Source organism: Gekko japonicus, unplaced genomic scaffold (assembly GCF_001447785.1).
Source record: "Gekko japonicus isolate JY-2015 unplaced genomic scaffold, Gekko_japonicus_V1.1 scaffold1442, whole genome shotgun sequence".
NCBI lineage: Eukaryota > Metazoa > Chordata > Lepidosauria > Squamata > Gekkonidae > Gekko > Gekko japonicus.
The window spans coordinates 416,638-421,149 of NW_015163646.1; the positions used below are offsets into that span (position 1 = coordinate 416,638).

Below are 4,512 nucleotides of genomic sequence, written 5' to 3' on the forward strand. Positions count from 1 at the left end.
AATCTCCAGCAGGCAGGCTGAGCCTCCCCCCCCTCTTGACACAGAAGAGTCACACCCCTCCTTCACAGGGGGGCTTCTGAGAGCCAGTTTGGTGTTAGTGGTTAAGTGCGCAGACTCTAATCTGGGAGCACCGGGTTTGGTTCTCCACTCCTCCACTTGCAGCTGCTGGATGACCTTGGGCAAGCCATAGTTCTGTCAGAGCTGTTCTTGAAAAAGAACCCTTTCTGTCAGAGCTCTCTCAGCCCCGCCTACCTCCCAGGGTGTCTGTTGTGGGGAGGGGAAGGGAAAGGAGTTTGTAAGCCGCTCTGAGACTCCTTTGGGTAGCGAAGGGCGGGGTGTAAATCCAATCTCTTCTTCTTCTCTGCCATCCGTGGAGGAGGAAAGTGCACCCCACTGCCGCTGGGAAGCCAATGTCTCCCTCTTCTTATTTTTCTCCTTGGCCCAGCCGCATTGAAGGGATGGATTTTACCGTAGACGAGGGGACCCCGGAAAGGCTTTTCTCTCCGGTGTGTCTCTCCCCAGACCAGAGGCCCTCCTGGGAGTTTCGCCGGTGAGCATCATCACCAAGGGGGGGATTTGAACCAGGTCTTCTTTGACTAAGAATCGGGTTTTTAAAAGTCCACGTCTCGTCCTGACCCGGATGGCCCAGGCCAGCCCGACCTCATCAGGTCTCGGAAGCTAAGCAGGGTCGACTCTGGCAAGTATTCGGGTGGGAGACCTCCGTGGAATACCAGCGGTCGGGAGGCGGGGGCAGGCTTTACTTAGCCACCCCTCTAAAAGTCCTCCAGGCCCCCAGTAGGGGTCAGTCACCAGAGTTTTGAGGGGGGCTGCTGCTTTGCCCCTCCCTCCCTTGGGTCACGTCCTCCAACTTGGCCCTTTGTGGGTTCTGTCTGCCCTCCTCCGCTTCACCTAGAACGACTCTCCGGCTTCCTGAATCGAAGGGACCGCTCTGTTCTCGGGCTGCCTCCTAAGGAGCCTTCTGTGCATTCTGATTAGAGATGCGTCTGATTAAAGGCTGGATTTTTTTAATATTCTCCCACCGGAGCGTAGCTGGATTTTTTTTCCACTTTGGCTGCTGTGTCCCGGCAGCCTTTGGTGTCATCTGCAGCACCTCCCGTGTTCACGGATCTCCCCCCCACACACACACAAGTTATACAGGTTGCAGGCAAGGGGCTGCTGCTATCACGGCCTGATACTTTTACTCCCCTCCGCCCCACTTCCCCGTGGTCCTGACCTGGACGGCTCTGGCTAGCCCGCTTTCATCAGATCTCAGAAGCTAAGCAGGGTCGGCCCTGGTTAGTCCTTGGATGGGAGACCACCGAGGGAGTCCAGAGCCGCTATGCAGAGGCAGGCCATGGCAAACCCACCTCGATTTGTCTCTGTCCTGACCGGTGTTCCCTCTCAGCCCCGCCGAAATCTCCAGCAGGCAGACTGAGCCCTTCCCTCCCGTCTTGACACAGGGGGGCTTCTGAGAGCCAGTTTGGTGTGGTGGTTAAGTGCGCAGACTCTAATCTGGGAGAACCGGGTTTGGTTCTCCACTCCTTCACTTGCACCTGTTTGGATGGCCTCGGGCAAGCCATAGTTCTGTCAGAGCTGTTCTTGGGAAAGAGCAGTTTCTGTCAGAGCTCTCTCAGCCCCGCCTACCTCACAGGCAGTGTTCCCTCTAAGCTGAGTTAGTGTGAGCTAGCTCACAGAATTTTAGCCTCTCAGCTCAGGAAGGAGGGCTCCAGAGCAAGCTAATTGATGCAGCAGCCAAATCATTTGCTCACAACTTTAATGACAGCAGCTCACAAAGGAGAATTTTTGCTCACAAGACTCCACAGCTTAGAGGGAGCATTGCTCACCAGGGTGTCTGTTGTGGGGAGGGGAAGGGAAAGGAGTTTGTAAGCCGCTCTGAGACTCCTTCGGGTAGCGAAGGGCAGGGTATAAATCCAATCTCTTCTTCTCTGCCATCCATGGAGGAGGAAAGTGCACCCCACTGCCGCTGGGAAGCCAATGTCTCTTATTTTTCTCCCTGGCCCAGCCGCATTGAAGCGATGGATTTTACCGTAGACGAGGGGACCCCGGAAAGGCTGAGCGAGTGTGAGCTATCTCACAGTTTTCTAGCCTCCGGCTCACACATTTTTGTCTTCGCTCCGGAAGGAGGGCTCCAGAGCAAACCGATTGATGCAGCAGCCCCAGTCGCCCGCTCACAGCTTTAATTGCCAGCAGTTCACAGAGTAGAATTTTTGCTCACAACGCCTTAGAGCAGTGGTTCTCAACCCTCCTAATGCCGTGACCCTTTAATGCAATTCCTCATGTTGCGGTGACCCCCAACCATAAAATTGTTTTTGTTGCTATCGTAAGACCATCGGAAAGTGGTGTTTTCCGATGGTCTTAGGCGACCCCTGTGAAAGGGTCGTTCGACCCCCAAAGGGGTCGCGACCCACAGGTTGAGAACCGCTGCCTTAGAGGGAGTTTTGGTCCTGACCTGGACGGCCCAGGCTGGCCTGATCCCGTCAGGTCTTGGAAGCTAAGTGGGGGTCAGCCCAGGTTAGTACTTAGATGGGAGACCACCAATGGTCCCTCCAAGCTGTGGAGTCCTGTGAGCAAAAATCCTACTTTCTGAGCTACTGGCATTATAGCTGTGAGCGAGCCATTTGGCTGCGGCATACATTAGTTTGCGCTGGAGCCCTCCTTCCTGCGCTGAGACGAGAATGTGCGAGCCGGAGGCTTCAAAAACGTAAGCTAGCTCACACTAACTCTGCTCAGAGGGAACACTGGAGACCACCGAGGAAGTCTGGGGCTGCTACGTGCAGGCAAGCAGTGGCAAACCACCTCTGTTGGGCCATTGTCTTGATCTGGATGGCCAGGTAGCGTCGACCCTGGTTTGTACTTGGAGGGGAGACCACCAAGGCAAACCAGGGTCGCTACGCAGGGGCAGGCGACGGCCAACCACCCCTGAACGTCGCTTGCATTGGAAACCCAAAGGATTTGCTGTAAGTCGGCTGCAACTTGAAGGGCGCTTAGCACCACCGTTCGGGCCCAGCCTGGGCCGATCTCGTCAGAGCTCAGAAGCTCACCAAGGTCAGCCCCAGGCAGTGCTTGGAGGGGAGACCGCCAAGGCAACCCAGGGCCGCTACGCAGAGGCAGGCAAGGGCAAAACCACCTCCGCTCACCTCTTGCCTTGAAAACTCTGCCATCGTTTGGCTGCGCCTTGAATGCACTTCCCACCCCCACCGTCCCGTTCGCTTTTCTCGTACTGAGCCTCCGGCTGGGCGAGGGCTCCCGGGGAAACACAAAAGCCTTCCTCTCGCCTTTGCGATTTGGGGATCGGCCCCAAGGCAGTGTCGCAGGACTCCTTCCGCGAGGGTGTTTTCTACGCATTCTTAAGAGTCATCGTTTGTGAATACTGAAGGCAGACCCTCAAGCACAGGGGCGAATTCATCCCCCCCCCCCTTTCCTTTCTCTGTATCAGAAAGAGAGACTTGGACTGCCTTTGCCAGTCGGAGTTCTCTGGTCCTTCGTCTTCTCTGAGGATAATGGTGCCTTTTAGGGGTTTTGTGGAGGGGTTTTGGACCCTTGAAACACACCACAGTCGGAGCCCCATGGAGACCGGGATGTGTTGTCGCCATTTGCCTGATGACTGTGGTGTGGCTGAGGAGGAGGAGTCTAATCTGGGAGAGCCTGGTTTGATTCTCCACTCCTCCACTTGCAGCTGCTGGATGACCTTGGGCAAGCCGTAGTTCTGACAAGAGCTGTTCTTGAAAAAGAGCAGTTTGTGTCAGCTCTCTCAGCCCCACCTACCTCACAGGGTGTCCGTTGTGGGGAGGGGAAGGGAAAGGAGATGGAAAGCCCCTCTGAGTCTCCGAATGAAGGGCGGGGTATAAATCCCATCTCTTCTTCTTCTCTTCTTTCTGGGGCCCCAAATTCTTTGCTTAGGCGAGCAGAATCCAGAATCTTCCTGCCAGTGCCTCTTCGACTAACCTGCCTGTAGTTTCCTTGCCCTGATTTATTCTCCCGGAGGTGCTCCTTTTGTGGAAAGTTGGCTCCACCACCTCCGAAGGAGCCCCAGGATACCTTCCTGCCGCGCGGCTGCTGTGCGCTCCAGATCGCGCCTACTCACCAGGCAGGGGCGAGGGGCTTTGGGTCTGCTTCCTAGCCGACAGGGCAGCCTGACAGGGCAGCCTCTCTCTACGAACCAACCAACTTCTAAATGTGGATATTTTATCCTTCTCGTTCACAGCTGGCCTCACACTTCCTGCTGTCCTTGGCCGCCGCCGCCCTCGTCTCCATCTCTCTACCAGTAGGGGACGATCTGTAGAAGACGCTTGCAATCAGAAGTCTCGAACCAACCAACCAACCAAGGGAAATCAGACTCTGTGTTGGCTCTGTGGGCCTTCGCCATCTTCAGCAAATCAAGAACCCAGTCCTCTTCCTCTCCGGCGGAAGCTCCTCCCCTCCCCTCCCCGTGACAACATTTGGCCAACCGATAATACCTGGACTTGTTCTGTGGGGCTGCAGCAGGCGGGG

General features: G+C 55.9%; 1 protein-coding gene across 1 annotated transcript in view; it reads left to right on the plus strand.

Annotated features, from left to right (window-relative positions):
* STK11 (serine/threonine kinase 11) overlaps window positions 1–4,505 on the plus strand; it is an 88,597-nt gene extending 84,092 nt beyond the window's left edge. Inside the window, exon 11 of the mRNA XM_015407636.1 lies at window positions 4,226–4,505. The gene's annotated coding sequence lies outside the window, so the exon portion shown is untranslated. The remainder of the gene's footprint in view (window positions 1–4,225) is intronic.
* Window positions 4,506–4,512: the final 7 nt, after the last annotated feature.